Source organism: Sciurus carolinensis, chromosome 5, assembly GCF_902686445.1.
Source record: "Sciurus carolinensis chromosome 5, mSciCar1.2, whole genome shotgun sequence".
Lineage (NCBI taxonomy): Eukaryota > Metazoa > Chordata > Mammalia > Rodentia > Sciuridae > Sciurus > Sciurus carolinensis.
In genome coordinates this window covers 66,429,582-66,452,888 of record NC_062217.1, presented here as the reverse complement: position 1 = coordinate 66,452,888, position 23,307 = coordinate 66,429,582, and the positions used below count along the sequence as shown (strand labels likewise).

Here is a 23,307-nt window from a genome sequence, read left to right as displayed (position 1 = left end):
CCTTGCCTACCTTTATATTTATTGTTCCCTCTACCTGGAATTTTTACTTAGCCCCACAAACCCTCTTCTCTTTTGATGCTTCTGTTTGTCATCCAAAAACATAAATGGCATCCTTATAATGCCTTTCCAAACTTAACTACTCCATCCTCTGGGTTTCAGTTGAATTTCATACCCATTTCCTTTATTTCCAACATTGTAATCAAATACAACAAAGCTATAAGAAAATGGAAGCTCCAAAACTATGATCCAAAGTAAATCTTTGCTCCTGTAAGTTAAGTATCTCAGGTATTTTGCTATAGTAATACAAATACAATTATAGTAATACAAATAGAATATGGAAATAGTTATAGTAATATAAATATAATATGTATTATATAATATAATTTAATTATATAATATAATTTAATTAATTCATTCATTCATTCACTTATTATATGGTACTGAGGATTGGACCCAGGGCCTCACACATACTAGGTAAGTGATCTACCACTGAAATAAATCATTAACCCCTTATTTATAAAATATATATAGTTAAAAAGATCTACATTAAGAAAATATTCTACCATTAATATTCATGATTATATAGTATATTCAATAAGCTATTTGCATGTTTCCTTTGATTTAAGCTGAATTTATATGGAGCCCCCATTCTACATTGAACAAGATTCTACATTGATGATTTGGTGGTAATTCCTCTAGGGAGATCATTTTGTAATGCTTTTATTTACTTTTTTCTATTGGTGCATAATATTTATAAAGAATTAGTGAGTATCTTCATGGCATATTTGCACATGCATATAACATAATCTGATCAATTTCAATCTCCAGCACCTCCCCTTGCCCAACCTCTCCCTCTATCCTACTGGTCTCCTTGTATCTTCATGATTTTTCTTATTCCTTTTCTTTAACTTCCACCATGAGAGAAAATATATAACTCCCAAGTCTGGCTTATTTCACCTAATATGATGCTCTCAAGTTCCATCCATTTTCCTGCAAATGACAAAATTTTATTCTTTTTATGGTTGAATATGACTCCATTGTAGATATATATCACATTTTATTTTTCTATTCTTCTATTGATGGACACCTAGGCTGGTTCCATAACTTGACTGGTTATTGTGCTGTTATAAACATGGGTATGCATGTATCACTATAGTATGCTGACTAATTCATTTGGATAAATATTGAGGAGTTGTATAGCTGTTTCAAATGGTGTTCCCTTTGCTAGTCTTTTGAGGAATCTCCGTACTGATTTCCATAATGGCTATACTAATTTACACATATACCAACAGAGTATAAGAGTTCTCTACATTCTTGCCAGCATTTATTATTATGACTATTCTTGATGATTGACCTTCTATCTGAAATCAGATGAAATCTCAAAGTAGTTTTGATTTGCATTTCCCCAATGACTAGAGATGGGGAATACTTTTTCATGTTATTATTGATTATTTTTACTTCTTTAGAGAAGTGTCTGCTTAGTTTATTTGCGCAATTACTGAATGATTTATTTGGTGGCAAAAATTTTCTCCCACCCTGTAGATTCTCTCTTTGTACCACTAATTACTTGCTTAGCTGTGCAGAAGTTTTTTAGTTTGATACCATCACATTAATGATTCTTGCTATTATTTCCTGAAACACAGGAGTCTTACAAAGGAAATCAGTGCCCACACCAATATGTTGGAATGTTTCCCCTATGTTCTCTTCTAGCATTTGCAAAGTTTCTGGTCTCACTCATAGGTCTTAGATTCATTTTAAGTCGACTTTTGTGCAAAGTGAGAGATAAGAATCTAGCTTCATTCTTTTACACATGGATATCCAATTTTGCCAGCATACTTTATTAAAGATGCTGTCTTATTCATTTTGCCTTTCCACAACATGGGAGATTATTCCATCTCATGGTGTCCTTTTTTTCTTTTTAAGAGTTCTGTAATTTTCATCATAAAGGTCTTTTACCTCTTTGATTAGATTTATCCTAAGTAGCACCTGTGTATGTGTGTAAAGTTATTGTGAATAGAATTGTTTTCCTGATCCTGTCTCAGCAGATTCATTATTGGTGTCTAGCAAAGCTATTGATTTTTGCATGTTGACTTTTTAGATCCTTCTACTTTGCTGAATTGGTTTATCAACTCTAGAAGTCTACTGGTGTCACTTTTAGTATTTTCTAAGTATAGGATTGTATCATCTATGAACAGGGACAATTTGATTTCTTCCTTTCCTCTTCATATCCCTTTTATTTCCTCTTTTCACCTAATTGCTCTGGCTAGGGTTTCAAGGATTTTATTGAATAGCAGTGGTAAAAGGGTACACTTTTGTCTTGTGCCTGATTTTAGAGAAAATGTTTCCAGTTTGTTTTCACTCAGTATGATGTTGACTTTGGGTTTGTCACATATTGCCTTTATGATGTTAAGGTAAGTTCCTTCTATCCTTATTTTACTCAGGATTTTTATCCTGAGTGAAATCCTCCACTTCCTTCTGCCATGATGTTCTGTCTCAACTTGGGCCCAGAGCAATGGAGCTGGCCATCTATGGACTGACACCTCTGAAACTATGAGCATCAAATAAACTTTTCCTCCTCCAAAACTGTTTTTGTCTGTTCTTTGGGTCACAATGATGAAAAAGTTGAATAAAACAAAATCTCAGAATAAAATCCACTTGATCATAATGTACAAACTTTTTAATCCATTAGTTCTCATTGCCCAATGTGTGGAACATAAATAAAAATGTAAAGTGAGAAAAACTATACTACTTATGGTAAATTTTGAAATAAATATTAAGTTTTTAGCATTATATTCCTTTAAGAAAAGTAATTGGTGGATGAATACAGCATTTGAAAAATGTACATTTTTATTTAAATATATATATATATATATATATATATATATATATATATACACACACACTAGGTTATGATTTTCAACTTATTTTAGTGCACTTGTGTCAACCTCATTGACCTATTTGCATTATTGAAAATTTATGACTTAATGAGTTATGTGTTATTGATTTGCCAATATTTTATTAAGAATTTTTGCATCTATGTTGATAAAAGATATTGGTCTATTTTCTAAGTCCATTTGATTTATAGTATGATTTAACTCTGTAGTATCTTTGTTGTTTTTATGTCTGGATGTGTATGTTTTAGTAAGAAGGGTATATCCAAATCATGTACTAGTATTGCATAGGGGCCTATTTGAGTCTTTATGTCAATTAGTATTTGTTTTATGCAATTAGGTACATTGATGTTAGAGGCAAAAATATTTACTATTGTTATATCTTCTTGTTGGATCTTTTCATTTAACAATATGTAGTAACTTTCTCTTCTAATTAATTTTGTCTTGAAGTCTGCTTTGTTGGATATGGTAGTACCTATTCTTGCTTGCTTTCAGGTTTCATTTGCATAAAAAATCATTTTCCATCCTTTCACTTTCAGACTGTGAATATTTTTGCCTCTGGGGTATGCTTCTAGAAAGCAACATAGTTGGGTCTGTTTTTAAAATTTCAATTTGTCAGTATATGTCTTCTGCTAGGAAAATTAAGATAATTTACATTCAGTGTTATTGTGGAAGGGTGTATGTTACTTCCTGTCATTTTTATTCATTTCTAATATTTATTTTGATTCTAATTCTCATTTGCTAATCTGCTGTTCTAATTATATCATTATTAACCAAAGTTTGTTTTTGTTTGGTTGTTTTTATTTTCTTCTGTGTAGGATTCCTGTAAGTATCTTCTGCTATGCTGACTTGGTAGTCATGAATTCCTTTAGTTTATGCTTATCTCAGAAGGTTTTTATTTCTTCTTCCCTTCTGAAGGACAGCTTTACTGGATATCAAAATCTTGGTTTGTGGTTATTTTCTTTTAGGGTTTGAAATATATTGTTGCAAGACCAACTGGACTTGAGGGTTTCTGATAAAATACCTTATGTTATTCTGATTGGTTTTCCTCTAAATGTTACCTGACATATCTCTTTTTGTAGCTTTTAAAATTCTTTCTTGGACTCATAATTTTTGTATTTCAGTTATAATATGCTTGTGAAGAGGTTATTTTCTGTTCTTCTTTACCTTGGGATTTAAATGGTTCCAGTATCTAGATATCCATCCTGGTCCCAAGTTCTGAAAATTTTTCTGTTATTTCACTGAATAGGTTAACAATGCTGTTAGCCTGTATTTCTGCTCTTTCCTCAATGCCTATGAGCTTGTTAACATTGTTCCTGAGTTCTTGTATATTCTGATCATAGTTTCTTTCCTTTTTTTTCTTCCTTTTCTTTTCTTTTATTTTCTTTAATATTGTCTGAATATTCAAGGCTGACCACCTTATCTTTAAGCTCTGAGATTCTGTCTTCTGCTTGATCTAATCTATTGGACAAACTTTCAACTGAATTTTAAATTTGATTTATTGTTCTGTTCATTTCCAAGATTTCACTTGTTATTTTTCAATATCTCTCTTTATTAAACTTCTCTTTCACATCCTCTGCTGACTTCCTTAATTTGTTTAGATGTCTTTCTCTGTTCCCTAGGCATTAATTCATCTTTTTTTTTATAATCATGAGCCTTAGGAGGTGTCATGCTACCTTGTTTTGTCATGTTTCTTGTATAGCAATGTTGAGATTTGTGCATTTTGTCAGAATTGATTTCCCTTCTACTTTTATGTTGGGGTCTTTTAAGAGTCAGCCTAATATCTTATATATGGAGATATAAGATTGTTGTGATTTGTTAAATATATTTCTAACAGGGATTCATAGTGTAGTTTCCCTGTTAATTCTTTGGTGATCACTGACATACTTTGACACAGCATGTATGATGTCAAATCTTATGGATCTCACTTTTCTGAAGATCTCACAAAGGGATAGAAAGTTGTACTCTCCTCCATATCTCTGACTTGAATCCCCCCCTTGGATGTAATTTTATCTGTGTCTGTTTAAATATTGCTTTTTCCAGGTGCACCCTGGTCCATTTGGTAGGCAATGGCCATGACAGTGTGGCAATATTTGCTATGATCTCTGGGGTTCCTGCAGCAGCAAGCTCAGGTGTGACCTCTATATGATGACTCACCATCTCAGTTCTCTGTTTCGTAGTTGAGAAACAGCTTTTTTTAAATACTCTCAGTGTGCAGCCTCTAAACTGGTCAACTTCAGACTGCTTCTCTGTTCTACAGATGTTTCTGTGTCAAATTTGTCTGCTCTATTTTACTGTTTGCCCCTTTATATTACCTCTTCCCTCTGCAGTGATGCTGCCACTATCATGGCTTGGCCCTGGGTACTCTTTTTTTTTATCTGTTTGAAATACTAGAATTTCTGGATTTCTCTGAGTCTCTAACAGTCCAATATTGAATTTTAGGGAATTCTCTCAGTCTCCCATCTCCCCAAGAAGCAACATTCTTGCTGCTTCAATTCTGAGCTGAGGAGAAGCTGGAAAGTACAGCATTCCTCTAGTCTGCCATCTCTGTCTCCCCATTTCGTAATTCTTAGCATATAGGGTTATTTGTCCTCTGGGTTGAAAGAGATAAAGGACTCCAGAGGCATTTGTGGGAGTCCCAGTGGCTCTAAGGATTAGTTAGGGTTGAAGTCTGCCAGAATCAGTGATTAAGGAAGCAGAGTCCTGAGTGCTAGACTCTGTCCACCAGGCACAATCCAAGGGGTTATTTTTGTTTTGCTCAGAAATCCACCAGGCAAGGGGCTGGGAGATAGCTCAGTTGGTAGAGTGTTTGCCTAGTAAGCACAAGGCCCTGGGTTCCATCCCCAGTACCACCAAAAAAAAAAGAAAAAAAAAGAAATCCACCAGGCATTGTGGTGCACATCCATAATCCCACTAGAGGAAGGAAGATTGCAAGTGTCAATGAAGCCAGCCTGGGCAAATTAGTGAGACCTTATCTCAAAATAAAAATGAAAAGAGCTGAGGCTATATAGCTCAATGGCACAGGGTTTGTCTAGCATGTTCAAGGCCTTGGGTTTGGTTCCCAGTACTTCAATGAAAAAGAAGAAGGAGGAAAAGGAATAAAAGGAAGAGAAGAAGGGGAAGAGGAGGAGAAGAAGAAAAAATGCTCAGGCCATGTTGTATAAGTCCTTATGTGACAGAGAGTCATACAAGCAGGATGCTTGTATGTTCACCTCTTCTGTGTTGCTTGATGATCTGATGGAACAGGGCAGAATAAAACCATAATCCACAAGGCCTGCAGAAGACAATAATGCCTGGCAACCTGGAAGCTTCCTGAAGTACTCAGGGCAGCTCTATAACAGTGACAGAAAGAGTTCATTTTCCACAATGAATCTTTCTGTGACAATACCCAGACTATAGAGACCCAGAAAAACTGGGTGTACATTTAAGGGATGTTTACTACCCAGAGGTCCCACTTCAGTGGCAAGAGAAAAAAGATAATGTTTTTCAAATTCTCTAACTACATAACTACATATAGTTGTATGTAAGAGTATATAAAGATTATGTGATATTTTTCTTAATTCTAAACTGAACGTAAAAACTTTGTTTTGGCTTAAGCCTAGAAGTACTACTTTTAACTTAAAATATGCATATACGATGATTCCCTTTAGGCATGTATTATGAGAATATGGACGTGTCTTCTTTTCTCACCTCTGTTAATTGGTACTTTTTAACTTCTCATGTAAAACTACTTGTAAGGCTACATTTAATGCAGAAAACCTGCCTGACTCCTTAAATTATGAAAATCTTATTCCCCAAAAGTCAATAATCTCAGGGTCCTATGAATTTATTATAAATATTAAGTTTTGAATAATGTAAGCTGATCCTACCTGATGGGATTTGTCTCCTGTCTTCCTCTCACAACATATTAGAACTACCAATGATCCTCTAGGATAAGCCCCAGGGGATGATAGGGGCTATGCAGGGTGCTTCCCTTGTGAGCTTGAGGCCTCAGTGGAACATGGATATTCTCGAGCTACTCAACTTCCTCTTCTTAATGGAATTCTTAGTTAATAGAGGATCTCTTAATCACTCATTAGCATATTTGCTAGCTGGGTATTTTTGTGAAATATATTACTTCAGATCAGAAGTATGAGTCTTAGAGATATGTTTGATTATATTAATTATTTGGGAATGTCAGTTATTTAAGGTTTCCATCATAATTTACACTTTTGGTAAGATAATTTGAGATCCACGACTATCACAGATAATATTTTTATTGTAACAATCTTATAACATTATCATAATAACCAAGGCCTTGTTATAGAAGCTCAAACTCACATTTATATTACTTAAACTAAGAAAGAGTTTTTTTTTTTTTTTGTTAGGGATCCTGGGAATTGAATTTAGCCCTTTTCATTTTTGATTTTGAGACAGTGTCTCACTAAGTTGTTTAGGACCTCGCTAATTTGCTGAGGCTGGCCTCAAACTTGGGATCCTCCTCCTGCCTCAGCCTCCTGAATTGCTGGGATTACAGACTTGCACTACTATGCCTGGCCAAGAAAGAACAACTTAATAATTTATTCATCTGATTGGCATTTTTCAGCCTAAAAGATACTGATTTTTACTAAGAGATAATGTACTCTGAACTCCAGGCTGGAGAGAATGTAAGTTTTAAGTTATTTTTTAATTTTTTTAAAGGTTTACAATAAAGCATCTAAGAGCTACAAAATAATCCTTTTCATAGTTCCAACACTTACTGGAATATAGTATCCAAATACAACTTAAAAGGTTATTTGTGGACATTAGGGTTCTTAATGAAGTGACAATAATTGAATGAAGAACCATGTTAAAATAGTTGGTACAAGTCTGCCAACATAAGCCAAGGCTCAGAGACAAAGAGGCTGATTGTGTTTCTGCCACAGAGGAGAGAATTGTCTGCTCCAGACTTTCAAAGACATAGCCACATCTCTTTACACAACTGTCTAGTCTCCAAAACAGATGCAGTAATAGGACAGAGGCTGACAGCCCTGGAATTCCTCAGCAGCCGACCTTATGAGAAGCATCCGGTGAACTTTTACAAGGGAATGTATTCAACCCTGACTTGACCTACTGAATTGGAACAGCCATGTGTATCAGGAGAGGGGCTGGATATCTTAAAAATACTCTAGTTACTTGGGTAAGGCTGTACTTCTGAAACTTTACTGAATTGAAGAATTATCCAGGGAGTTTATTTAAATATTCAGATTTATTAGAAGGGAACCTAAATACTAACAGTAGCTACTTCTGAGACAAGTGACCAGTTGCCACACTTAGAGGAACAAGGGTTTGCCTCTCACCAGAGACTGCTTTCAAAAGACGTCATGTGGCACAGTACCCACCAAGCTCATCTTTAGGCAGCTTTTGTGCCTCAATTTCAAGGCACAGAAGAGTCACTCGCTTTGAAAATTTAATGGACACTTTCTTTCTTTCTGTATTATTTTTCTCTTCCTTCCTTCCTTCCTTCCTTTATTTATTAATTTTTCATTTCTTTCCTTTTTTTTTTGATTATCCACCCAAGAGATTACATTTATTTCCCTTGCTCGCTATTATCGCCTAGAGCACATACCCACTATGTGTTTTATATATATATATATTTCTTTAACATCACATCATTTAAGAAACTTTACTCAAATTGTATCATAGGTATTAATGCAAAAGATAAAACAACAAAATATCTAGAAATAAATGTAGGAGAAAGTATTTTCATTTAGGAATAGGCAAAAAATTTTAGGTATAACATAAGAACCACAAACCATAAAAGTTATAGAAAACACTTTCAATTAATATTGATTTATGATCGTTTTAAAATTGTATATTACAAATAATCAAACTTTATTCTTCTCTGAAACTATTTTCCTTTTTCCAGCTGGTATTCATATCCATATAAATTTTAGGCTTAGCTTACCAATCTGTACAAATGATCCTGCCATGTTTTATCAGGATTTCAATTTATTTGTAGTTCAGTTATTTTAGTAGTATTGCTTTGTTTACCCCCACGAAGGTGGTATATTCCCTCCATTTTTATGTAGATCTTTATTTTCTCTCATTAAGATTCTACAATTTTCAACATAGAAGTCTGGCATGCCTTTTCATCCACTTATTCCTAAGTATCTTGGTTTTTATTTTTCCTATTGTTAAGTTGGTTTTCCTTCTTTTCTTTTCTTTTTTATTTATTTATTTATTTTTCATTTCTTCAAGATTTAAAGAATCTTAAAAGATTTGTAGGTTTGTTATAAAGCATGTGTGTGTGTGTGTGTATGAGAGAGAGAGAGAGAGAGAATATCTCCCAAATCATTTTCCTCACCCCCAAACCAAACATTTTTCACTTTTTAAAATGTATCATTTTACATCTTCAACGAAGTGTCACTAAATAACATTCTTACATTTCTGTTGGTTTTTCAGTTGCCGTCATTATTTCTTGACTTTCTCCCCCCAGTCTCATAAAAGCAACTTTATAACCTTTCCATTCTCCCAGTGTAGTCATATCATAATTCAGAGTAGATAAATATTCCCACACAGTTTTTCTCTAGAGCTAATAACAGACTGATTATTGGTTCACTTCATTTCTATATTTTTCATGATTTCCACCAAACCCTTTGCTCTTGCCTGTCCCATCGTAATCTATTGAGATGCATCTGACAGACCACCAATGCTCCCTTGTTGGAGTTCTCTCCAGGAGCTTTCTGACTTGCTCTAGTCAGGATGGGCTGGTCTCACACTGCTGCACAGCTGTCATCCTAGGGTACCCCTCCCCCAGCTTGTCCCCCATCTCTGTCCATTATGGGAGTTCCAGCAACCTCTAATGAATGGAATGTCTTCTTTCTTTGTTTTACTCACTCATTTTGGAGGGACATCCACAAAGAACCCCTTTACCCTTAGTTATAGAGCTGTCTGGTGCATGTGATCCATAAGCCTTTTGATACTTTTGTGGTGCAAATTGAGTTTTGTTTTGTGTGTTTGGTTCTGGTGTTCCATATTTCCCATGTATGGTTCCATTTTATTGGGTATAAGAATTCCTACACTGCATGCCTATTTACTTCCCATTATCCAAAATTGTGTTACCATCATCTATTTTAATATTATCTTCATCTTGCCTTGTTTTTTTTTCTCATGGAGATGACATTTTATTTATTTTTTATTTAGTTTTACAGACTACATTTTGATTCATTGTGCACAAATGGGGTACAACTTTTTGTTTCTATGGTTGTGCATGATGTAGATCCATACCACTTGTGTAATCATACATGTATATAGGGTAATGATGTCTATCTCAATCCACCATTTTTCATACCCCTATCCCCTCCTCCCTCTCATTTTCCTCTACTTACTCTAAAGTGCCTTCATTTTCTCTTACCCCCCACCCCCCACCCCCATTATATATCATCATCCACTTATCAGGGAAAACATTCGGCCTTTGGTTTTTGGGATTGGCTTATTTCACTTAGCATGATATTCTCCAATTCCATCCATTTATTTGCAAATGTGATAATATTATTCTTCTTTATGGCTGAATAATATTTCATTGTGTATATATACCACAGTTTCCTTATCCATTCCTCTGTTGAAGGGCATCTAGGTTGGTTCCACAACCTAGCTATTGTGAATTGAGCTGCTATAAACATTAATATGGCTACGTTACTGTAGTATGCTAATTTTAAGTCCTTTGGGTATAAACCAAGATGTGGGATAACTGGGTCAAAAGGTGGGTCCATTCCAAATCTTCAGAGGATTCTCCACACTGCTTTCCAGATTAGCTGCACCAATTTGCAACTCTACCAGCAATGTAAAAGTGTGCCTTTTCCCCCACATCCACGTCCACATCTATTAATTCTTGCCTTGTTTTGAAAGCTACCTTTGTTTGATAAATCTTTTAAAATGAAGGATTCTGGGAGGGATGGAAAGTCAACACTGTGTTTTCTCTGCCAACTTTACCCAGAAGAGGCATATCTTATTCATCTATCTTGACCTATAAGCAGTTTTAGGAACAGTTTACCATATTTTCCTTCCAGAAATACTCTATTTTGCTTCAAAGACAGCATTCTTTTCCAGATTTTCTTTTCTCAGGTAGTCCTTTTCAATCATCCTTAAAACTCTTCATTCTTCTCTATGTGAACTTTAATGTTATAGCTTCCATGGATTCCATGGCTTTCTTTTTCTTTCTTTACTCTCTTCTCATTCAGCATTATATTGTCCCTTTTTTTTTCAAGTACCATGACTCATTGTTGATTCCCAAATTTGTACATTTAGTTCTCTCTTCTGAACATCTGTGTAACTTTCAACTTGATCTCACTGATAGATACCACAAAGGCACCTTAACTCCTGACTTTCTTGAACCTGCTCCATGACCCTTTCCCTTTTCTTGTTCTTCTCTTGCCCTTTATCTTAACAATAGCCCTGTGTAGTGTTACTCCCTTGTTTACTTAAATCAGGACAAAGCCTGGAGTCATCATTAGTATCTCTATTTTTCTAAGTGTACTTCTGTGGTACAACCATTATTAATTCCTGCTGATTTTCCACCAAAATCCTTCTCAACTTTTCCACTCTTTCCATTTGCATCACGACCTCTCTGGTCATGTCTCACCTGGAAGAATGAATGTATCAGCTAGCCAGATGGTCCTGTCACTTTCATTCTGGTGTCTCCTTGAACTTCTCTTCATAGGGAAGGCAAGGTGGTCTTCAAAGTGCCAGTCTGATTCCATCACCCTCACACTCCTCCCCCACTGCCACGCCCATGCCTCTCCCTCTGAAGTACGCAATCCTTGAAATGCTTTTCCACTGCTCTTTGAAAAACACCTGAGCTGGGTATGGTGGCAGCACCTACAGTCTCCAGTGCCAGTTAATAAGGAAGTTTAGACAGGAGAATCACTTGAGCTCAGAAGTTCCAGTTCAGCCTTGGCCACATTCGTGAGATACCACTTCAGAAATAAAACCAAACAGAACATAGCAAAACTAAAACAACCCAACAATCACAAAACACCCAACATGTGCCATGTCACTCCTGGCCTCATTCATCACTGTCCTTTTTGCTTAATTTACTTTAGTCACCCACAATAGATTTGCCTCAAATATGTCATTTTCTTCTTCTGCCTCCTGATGTCCATGCTATTTTCCGTTGAAGAAATGTTCTTCTCTCTACTTCCACCCCTTGAGCAATTGGCATATTCATTCCACAAGTCACCTTTTCTGGGGTGCCTTTCCTGACCCCTCCCTCAACTATCTTTGGTATGTCTTCTAGCTTTCACAAGAGTATATAGTCTTCTTTTAGGTCACTTATCATAACTTTAATTATACTGAATTATTTTCATTACTTTCTGTTACTCCATGAGACAGCATTCTTATAGAATATTTAGCATCATGGATTCCACTGACATTTGGAATTCTTAAGAGCAAAGAGTAAAAGTAGTTCAGTGACTTTTCTGGTGTCACACACAGACTAAGAAACTATGTTTATTGAGGACCTCATTCTTCTTAATCTAGAATCATATAAATACCATCCCTTGGCCAAAGGAAAATAATAATTAAGGCTCTGTCTCCATTACTAGTTGTATTACTTTCCTAAGGCTACCCTAACAAATTACCATAAATTTGGTGACTTTAAACGACAGGAACTCTTACAGCTCTGGAGATCAGAAGTGTAAATTCAAGGCATCAGTAGTGTCAAATTCCCTCTAGAGACTCCAAGTGGGGACCCTTCCTTGTGCCTCCCAGTTTCTGATGATTATGGCATTCCTTGTCAGCATGGCTCCTACCTCTGACTTTATCTTCCCATGACCTTCTCCTCTGTGTCTGAGTCTTTTCCTTTTTTGTCTCTTATAAGGACATTTTGTCATTGGATTTAGGTCCCACCCAGATAATCCTGGATGATCTCCTCTTTAACATCCTTGACATAATTATATCTACAAAGATATGTTTTTCCAAATAAGTTCACAGTCACAGGTTCTAGGTGGACACATCGTGTGAGGGCCATCATTCAAGCCACTATGCTGTCAAGGGGATGGTAACCTGAGTGTGGAGACTACAAAACTGCAGTTCTCAATTTGGTAGCAGGGTGGTGCATTAAGGGAGGGTAAAATTTGGGGGAAAGTCCATTGTCCATCAGAATTTGTTGAAGGGTGGGGGTGAACAGGGGTTAAACACACATGTGAGTATGTATATAATGTATTTAGATAAAGTTCCTATGGTCATTCTGTCTTGCTCCCGCTTCCAGGTTGAGAACCTCCAACAGAAGTCCTTCCAACCTACAGAAGTCCCCAACATACCTTATTCTCATCTGAGTTTGGTCAAATTCTACTTGCTCATGGGGCAGAGACCACCTTTACAATTGTTCACGGTAACCTTGAACCTAGCAGAGGACATCTAAGTGAAGCTTCTTCACCTGACTACACATGAATATAGCCTCCAGAACTCAAAAGACTACAAATTAGGAGAAGGATTACAGAAGACAAAAAGCAGTCATATTGAAGAATAGAAAGCTGTTTCATGACAATTAGGGAAAATGGCAGTAAGTTATTTCATGTAGCGTGCAGTTTAACTAAAAGAATAAATTTAATTCTCAATTAATGTTTATTAAATTTGACTTGAATTGTGAGTCAAAAGAGGTCCAATCTATTAACAATATCTTTGAAATCAAGGTGGTTTTTCAAGTTTACTTTTTTTCTTTTTAATGTTGCTAGGGATTGAACCCAGGGGTGCTCTACCACTAAGACACATCCACAGTCCCTTTTATTTTGTTATTTTGAGACAGCATCTAAGTTGCTGAGGCTGGCCTTGAACTTGCTATCCTCCTGCCTCAGCCTCCTGAGCCTCTGGCTGTGATGGGTTTTCATCTGGCAATGTAGCAAAGTTGTGGTCTTGCCTTAAAAAGAGAAAGAAAGAGATTAACACCCAGCAGACTCCATTGACCAAAAGGTTTACATCATCTAGGTGCTGAACAGAAGTTCAGAATCTTGGGCTGCAATCACAGACCTCCTGAATCACAGTCTGCATTTTAAAAGATCCCGAGGTGATTCATACACACATTAAAGTTTGAAAAGCACCAGACTAAATTAATTTTCTGTCCTTCTGCTGTTGTGAATTAAAGGAGCAGGTTTTAAATGGGCCACTTGTAGGTCCTATGGATGCCTGGCTGGGTTAAAGCCTGCTCTTTGATTAGCAGCATCAACATTAATTAATTCCCCAGGTTGGCCCAAGATGGTCATTCCAAGTGTTTGCACTGCCAACAACGACTGGGGGAAATGCGAAAGCAGGCGATGAGGAGAGTCTTCCGACAGGGAGCAGTGACGTTTTCTGTTCCTGGTGCTTGATGGAGAGTTCCCTCCACTGGGAAACAGGACCCCATTCTTTCGAAGAAACAGAAATACTGGTTCCCAAGTAAAACTTCTTTTCAGCTCTCGCAAGCTATACTAGGATTCTAAGTAACTTGGCTGCTTTCCCAGCGTCTCTACAGTTTTTCTGAATGCAGGCTGCCAGACCCTCTGACCCACAGGATCATGTTGCCTCTTTCTTTCAAAAATGGTTTTAGAACACAACAAAAGCCTTTTTCTCTCAGAAGGATAGCACTGGAAGAAAGTTATGGATACAATCTAGAATAACTGCACAGACCAGCCTGGCTGAACTTGTTTTGCTTAGGAGTTAATCAAATCTGTATCATCCTACAAACTTTTCTGCTTGCTTGGCCTTGTTTTAAAAACAATACCTTCTAGCTGTTGGGACTAAATCCAATATTACACAACACAAAAGGTGAACCTTTTAAAAATTATTGCTCAGTATGAACATGAACAGCGGAATTAGGCTTCCAATGCTGAGCATTTTCATCCTGAAGAATTGCTCAATAATTTTTCTGTAGTAGTCATAATTTTAATTAAAACATTTTAATCAGCATATGGTTAGAGACAGAAGTAGGAAGCCATTCTAAACAAATTCACAGGAGCCAGGAGGTGACAAAGGGGCATAAGGATGAGGTTTCCAAGTTTGTGGAAAAAATAAATAAACACTGTAAAAGTAAAAACGAAAACTTTTTCTGTTTTTTTGGCTCAATTTTTTTCTAGATGAAGGCTTTATTTTGTAAGAGAATAGGAACAGAGTTTATCACTGTCAAATATGTTTCTAAAATGTTTCTGAAAGAAAGAATTTTCTTAAAAACTGAGCAGTCTTTACTGAGGAATAATTACATTTAATTCCATTTATAGAAATATTAGAAGTAAATTGTTTACGAAACATATTTTAGCCCTCTGATTATCTGACTAATGAACTACAGAAAGGATATATTTGAAAAATAATTTTTATTACCATGTTTTCATATTTAAAAAAATCTCTATGTATTGAAATAGGGTCCAGAATCTACCCTTGTGGGAAAGGAAATAGATTAAGAATGCAGATTTTACTATCAGACAAAACTGGTTTGCATTCTCACTAAACCATTTCCTAACTGTGAGACCCTAGGCAAATTACCCAACCACTCTGTGCTTCAATGATATCTCTTAAAAGAAAGATAAATAAATAATATTATGTCTACTTGGGATTGTTTTATCTAGTAAGTGAGAAATAAGTATACTGTACTTGCTAGAGTAGCACTTAGTAAGTGATCAATAATATGTAAATATTATTTTAATCCCTCAAAATGCGTAAGAAGACAGACACTATAGTACACAAGAGTTAAGAATTATATTTTTTAAAATGCTATAAGTATATAAAATAATTAAGAATTGTATTCTGGTTTCTGATGAAGAAACTACCTAATAAAATAATTTAGTAATTTAGACCTATGCAAAAAAACTATAATAAAAAGAAACCTACCTTAAAAATTAAAGAGACTTTTAGCCAGATGTGGTGACACACGCCTGTAATTCTAGCAGCTCTGGAGGCTGAGGCAGAAGGATCATGAGTTAAAAGTCAGCCTCAGCAATTTAGTGAAACTCTAAGCAATTTAGCAAGATGCTGTCTCAAAATAAAAAATAAAAAGGGGTGGGGATGCAGTTAAGCACCTTTGGGTTAAAACCCAGTACCAAAAAAATAAAAAAGAAACTTTTAAAAGTTGAAAAAGAACTCAATAATTGAAGTTCATTGTAAAGTTAATTTAATGTAATTCAATAATTTTATTTAAAAAAATGAGCGCCTCCTTAAAATAAAATATATAATTGATGCATATGAACATATTTCATAGGTTAAATCACTTAATTTTCACAACAATACTGTCAAGTGCTCATTTTACAGATAAGGAAACTGAGACATAACAGGTTTTTATAAGTTTCATAAGAATTCACAGCTAAGAAGGGATGGGGCAGTTTTCCATCACAAGCAACTAGGCCTAGATCTTGTTCCAAACATCATGCTGGGCCACTTACCTAACAACAAAACATTAACAATAAGTAACAATAAGTAAATACCAATCTGTTCATCAACATCACAGTATCAGTAGTGGGGCTTTTGGAAAATGATTGGATCATAAAGGTTCTGACCTCATTCATGGATTAATCCATTGCTAGATTAATACTTTGATGTTATTAGTTGAAGGTGGGGGAAACAAGAAGGTAGAACCTAGTTGGAGGAGTGGGTTCTTGGGGGGGGGTCTTGAGGTATATATCTTGCCCCTCTCATCCCCACCTGCTTCCCAGCTGCCATGAGCTGAGAAGTTTCCTTCACCACACCCTTCTGCCATGATGTTCTGCCTCACCTCAGGCTCCAAGCAGTGGAGACATCTGACCAAAGACAAAACTTTGAAACTGTGAGCCATAATAAATCTTTCCTTCTCTAAGTCGTTTTAATTCAGGTATTTGTCACAGTAATGAAAAGCTGACTAACACAGTCCAGAGGTATGATGCTATACTGACCCGTGACTTGAAACTTCTGGTCTCCAGAATTGTAAGAAAATACAATTTCATTGTGTTAGATCCCCTAATTGGTCATACTTTTTTTATGACAGACTTAGGAAACTAATGCAGAGGCACCCCTACTTTATTGCTTTCATATTTGTATCCACTCTTCCTCAAATACCAAGATATTATTATTTTGGATCTAAGGTGTCAGAATTTCCCATATTGAAAAGAATGAGTCTCAGAGTTAACATATGGACAGAAGGCAATCTTTGTTAAAATTGGTACATTATAATTATACATAATAGTAGGATTCATTATGCCATATTCATGCATGCACCTAACATAATTTGGTCAACCTCATTTCCTAGTACCTTCCCTTTCCCTTCTCATCCCTCTCCATGATCCAATTACTCTACTCTGTTCATCTCCCTTTTATTATTATTATTACTATCATTTCAATTAGTGCATTAATGAAATAATAATAATAATAATAATAATAATAGATGGTAGATCCATAGAATTCATTGTGATATATTCATGAGTGGACATGACATGATTGGGTAGATTTTGTTCCCTGGTATTTCCCCATGCACTCCCCTCATCCGACCTTCTTGATCCCCTTCCTCTACTCTATTGGTCTCCCTAGAAAGCAACCTTAATAAATATCTGCTGTCTTTCTTGGAATGTAATTCATTTTAAACCATTCCTGTTGGTAAAAGTGTTTATTCATCTGTTGCCTAATCTAAAGTAGCAACTCTGCTGTCAAGAGTTTCAAAAAGTGCTCTTAAGACTTGAAGGACAATAAGGACAAGAAAGAATGGGTAAAGTGATACCAGTTCACTGTTCTTCAGATTCTCCTGCTCCAGTTATGCCCAGAACAACTTAGCAGTCTTCTTCAGACACCCATCAGAATGACAGGCACATGTTAGGAAATTAAAAGCCAAATTGTATGGGTACTCATATGTGGCTTTGCACATCTTTTCCAAAACCTGCCTCCTTGGTAACTAGAAGAGCAGTGTTTATTTATCTATTTTTTTTTTTTTATTTTAATACAATACTGTTTTACAGAACTGGCAGCCAAAGACAGCACCTGGAATCTTACCTCATTCTCCCTGGGTTCCAGCTTCCACAGCTGTCCTAAATTTTTCTTGAAGTTAAAAACATTGAATAATTCTTCCAGGGCTTTTAAAAAATCATTAAATACTCTCTCTCTCTCTCTCTCTCTCTCTCTCTCTCTCTCTCTCACACACACACACACACACACCCACACACACATACACAACAGATTTGTGTTAAGAGTCGATGGCCAATTTGAAAAGAGAACTCTAATTATTTTTCCCCTTTCTTATATATTTCAAATATTGTGGAAAGAGGGAGTAAAATCATTAGATAACATCTGTAGTAAAAGAACAAAACCAATTGGGAAAGATCCAAAAAGCTGAAAAAGAATGAATTATTTATTATAAAATAAAATATACAATCACTAAAATTGAAACTCAAAGAAAGGATTCAGGCAGCATATGGGCTAAGAGATAATTTTAAAACTTGGGAATGATATATCTAATCTTATCACCCATAGAAATAATTTCTTCCAACAGTTGTAATAAAGGAGAGGTTTCTGTACTGCCTTCCTTGGTGTAAAACCACCTCCTTATTTCCTAATCAAGCCACATCATTAGGATATTTTATCATTTTGAGGGTATCTCTGAAAAATTCTAGATCCATTTAAGCTATTTTGTATATCAAACATATATCTTAAGCCTAAACATCTCTATAAGGTTTTGCTATGTTTAGGGGATTTTTGTCATTATTTACTTCATGCATGAATTGGCTATTGGTTGGATTGTTAAATAATAATGGCTTCCATTTATTTAGTGTTTACTTACATCAGACTTTCTGTGAAGCACATTATATATATTGATCATGTAATTCTGCAGCAAGGCTCTGAAGGGTTATTAACTTTTCCTTTAGCAGATGAGGCAACTGAGCCTTAAGCTACATTTCCAAAGGTAGCTAGTCAGCCATGCTGGGATTTGAACTGACATACCCTGAATCAGGAGCCCTCACTGCCAAGGACCAGCTGATCATGCATGTGTACATATGGACAACTGGGAGCCAAAGTAATGAATTTTGAGCCAGTAACAAACTGTCAGTTTTCTCTATGTGAAACCCAAAAACTTAGCATCCCCCCTCCCCAACTAAGTGGATGGCATTTTGAACTCAACAGTTTACTTTTTTCAACAGACTGGATTCTACACATGCATTTGTTTCTGTCTTTTTAAATCTCTCTTCTTTTTTCTTGTTTCAAATGCTATTTCAGTACATTCGCCAAGTTAGTTTTTTTAATTCTCTTCAGAATGCCTTGACATAGTGAGTTCTAAAAAACAATATAAGAAGTCTAAAGGTTAAACCAATATCTGACTCAAGCTAGAATTTGAAGACGTAGAAATGCATTTTCCAGTCTCCTAGCTTTGCAAATAAACAACTGTTTTCCTGATCCACTTTTATTAGTCTACTGGTTTGAGATTATACTGCTGAGAAAGCAGAATCTAGAAACTTTTAGCTCTGAATCATCAATGAAGATCTTTGATTGCTATCAGATTCCCCTAGTGCAGGTAGATCTATCTTCAGGTTAATTTTAAGTCTTTACCATTGTGCTGAATCTTCAAAATGTCTACAATTTACATGTCTTTTGTGTTTATGTGAACGCTTCCAGAGTACAGTCATCAGCAACCTGAACTTCCTAAATGCCTGTCGCTAGAAATTTTATGACTCTTACAACCTCATAGGTGAAAAAGTTTTCTAAAAGATTGAAAATTCAGCCAAATAGTAGCTTCCAGGTTTCCTCTTTCATCTAAAGTGTGTTGTTTTTAGGAAGTGTTTTGAATAATAGTTTATCTCATACTGTCTGAAATACATAGTACAAAATCAACTTTGTACCTATCAGAGAAGATGATGGTCAAAAGTCCAGTATGTACTGAATAAATCAATTAATAGAGTGACACTCTGATGCTTGACAATAGAGGGTAGTAAATATATTTTATTAAATCTTAATAATCACTGAAGTTTAAATTATGCTTTAGTAGAGATCTAATACAGTGGAATTTGGTGACCTGCCTTATAAGATAATGTGTTTGAAAGTTTTTAGTCTTCATAGTATAATACTGATACTTCAAGACTAATGTGTTAATTTTCTACAAACTTAAAGTAATAATCTCCTGAATGCTTGCTATTTTTGGCTAGTATAATATTTTCCAATTATCAGTATAATATTTTCCCATGTAATTTCATCATCTTTGTCACATATACCCCTATGCTTAGAAAAAGTAATTAGTGGTTAATGAAAACAACTGGCTCATTAAGAAAGGAGAAAGTCCCTCCAAGGGAGTTTTAGAAATCATGGAAAATTTTTAAGTCTCTCAAATCTATGAACTTCCTTTGGTTTAGACTTATTGTACCATTCCTTTTTGAAAAAGGACACATCTTGCTGTAACATACAAGGAAGAGAATGGAGCTGGCTGAGAAGAGGATGCAAGAGGGATAATTTGCATACAAAATGCAGACAAATTTCATAGAAGTGGTTGTGCCTAAACAAAACACTGGTTATTTTTAATTTTTTTTTTTATTTTTTGGGGAGTGGAGAAAGCAGTTTATTAAAGGAGAATTACCAGTAACATGCAGAATGACAGAAAAAACAGAGAAAAATCTAAATCTTCAGTCGCAGTTAGCCATAGGCCCTCAGAAGATGGCAACAACAGAAGGTCCCAGAAACTGTTCTTGGGTAAAACACTGGTTATAAAATTATATAAGAGGAAGCATTTTTTTTTTCCTAAGGCATACATTATGACAATAACAAAGAACTGGCTTCCTTATATTAAAATTATTTAATTTTTTCTATGATATTTCTATTAATTATTGAGCACAACCAAAACAAAGTACCATAGAATGGTTGGTTAAAGCAACAGAAATTTATTTTCTCACAATTTTGGAGACCGGAAGTCCACGATCAAGGTGTCTACAGGGATTATTTCTTCTGAGGCCCTTCTAGACCATACAAGGCCACCTTCTCTGTTTCCCTTTGTTCCCTCTTCTCCTCTTCTTATGAGGACACTGGCCATATCAGATTAAAAACAACTCTAATTACCCCCATTTAACCTTAATTACTTCTTTAAAGACCTTATCTTCAAATACAGTCACATTCAGAGATTCTGCTGTAATCACTCTAAACATATGAATTTGGAGCACACAATTTAGCCTACAACAGTATTTAAGGTTTATATTAACTTTGTACATAGATTTACTTGTAAAGGGTCTTGGTATCATTCATATTTCTGGTATATCTCATGTTTCAGTAAACATGACATATTGAATTCTTGGATTCAAAGAAAATCCATTTTCTATATAACAGATGCTTGAAATACTTGTTAGATTATATTTGTATTTCACACATGCTCCCTGATTTATTTTAAATATTTGTAAATTTAATTTTACTTTTTTGCGTTTGGCCCAAATGTTCTACTAAATCCCTCAAAAACATAATGATGACCCATCATACATATTTTGGTACATTGGTACCAGCTAGTTTATGTCCTGAAATAAGATACTTCATAAATACTCAGTGAAATGTTAAAATAAAATCATGGAAAACTCCCTTCAATTCTAAAACAATCTGAATATATTTTAAAAATGGAACAGAATAGTTGTACATTTGAGGTGTATTTGTGTATATTTGAGTATTTTCTGTGTTTGTGTGTGACTATAAGAAGGTACTTGGATTTTTAAGTTCTTGGTGAAAAATTAATTATCATCTTTTTATCTTATTTAAAAATGTTATATATACAACAAAAATATTGATTGGAACAAGGTTTTTCTATATATTTATAATAAATTATGACATAATACATTTAGAAAGCATGGTGTAGAAAAAGTAAATCTATTCCTTTGAAAATTTGTTGTCTTTTTTCTTCAGTATAGCATTCAAACGTTTTATTCAATGCTGCATTCAAACAACTTAACCCCCCCGAAACTTATACATTTTATACAATAAAGAGAACTACCCTATTGCTTCCAGCAGATCCTGAGAAATTTCTGCACAAATCTTGCTATCCAAAATGCCCTCTTTTCTGATAAATTTTTAGCTCTTCCATAAAAATGTGTTTATAAAACATTAATGGGCAATTTAACTTCAGTTTCCAGAGAGAGATTTCTGCTGCATCAGATCTTATATTTGCCATGATACAGTATTCCCTTTCCCAATACTTGTACTTATTTCCCAGTAGATCTCACCATCTGCTATTGATGCCTGTCTAGAGTAGGAAATCTCTCCTCCAGCAATTCTTGTTCAAATATTACTCTTCAATACCACCATCTTCCCAGGTTACAAATTGTTCCCTTATATTTGTACCCCAAAGTCAAATCTGCAGATAACTATCTTCAAAGATATTTAATGACCAAACTGCCTTTTAATCTGTTGAACCCAAAAGCAAAAAGGAAGAGTTTCAAAACTCTAAAGAAGAAAGCTGCTTAGCATTTTACATATTACAAGCAGGTTTTTCTTAAAGAGCTGCCCCCAATTTTTTTCATAAAATCCTTCAGGAATTTATGTTTCTTCTATGCAAATGTATGCAACTTGATCTTTGAGGTGGTAGTGATGTTACCCTGGATTTTAAATCTCTAAGTTTTACTATGAAATTATATATTTTCATTGAAAATAAGGGATGCTATTTTTATAACATTTTTGAAATGACAAAATTTTTAGAAATGAGGAATAGATTAGTGGATCCCAGGAGTCAGGGATTCGGATGAAAAGAGGTGAGGAGGTAGATGTTATAACATGAAGGGTCCTTGGGGTGATGCAACTCTCCAGCGTCTTAACAATGGTGGTAGATGTGATAAAGTTACGTAGAATTAAATAAACACATATACACAGGCATACACACATGAACACATGTAAGACTGGAGATTACCAATCAGATAAGTGAATTTTTTTTACCAATGTGAATATCCTGGTTATGATAGTAGTTTTGTAAAATGCTAGTATTGTGGAAAACTGGGTAAAGAGCATATGAACTCTCTCTGCACTGTTTCTTATAAGTATGTAAATCTGATATCACTCCATAAATATTTCAAATAAAAATTATGAAACATATCAAGGATTAAAAAAGTAAAGAAGGGATAATCATCACAGATATATCAGCTATCAATTGCCACAGTAATACTTATTATCAAAAACCCACACCACAGCAATATGCAAAAGCAAGGGCTATGCTTAGGTGTCTGGAGTCAACTGGGAACCCCTGATCTTGACTGACCTGTTTGCCTCTTTGGAGACCCCCACTGGCCACTGGCCTGTGTGGACTGCCTCAGCTCACAGGGCTAAGGTGACTGCACTTGCTACGTGTTTCTAACTTTCTTCAGCAGGCTAGTAAGAGCATGTTCTGGAGGTGACAGCAAGATCAAAGAGGAGAAGCAGACACAAAATCTCTGGATTGCAAGCCATTGGTATAGCCTTGATTGGAGCATGAGTGGATGACCACTGGAAAGTTGCATTTCAAAGTTAAAAGGCAAATGATGTTAGTACA

The 23,307-nt window shown here is 35.3% G+C and overlaps 1 non-coding gene across 1 annotated transcript; it reads left to right on the top strand.

The window, feature by feature from the left end:
- The first annotated feature begins 5,676 nt into the window (after positions 1 to 5,676).
- Trnat-agu (transfer RNA threonine (anticodon AGU)) lies at positions 5,677 to 5,746 on the top strand. The gene has a single exon. It is a non-coding gene; the product is annotated as a tRNA-Thr (tRNA).
- Positions 5,747 to 23,307: the final 17,561 nt, after the last annotated feature.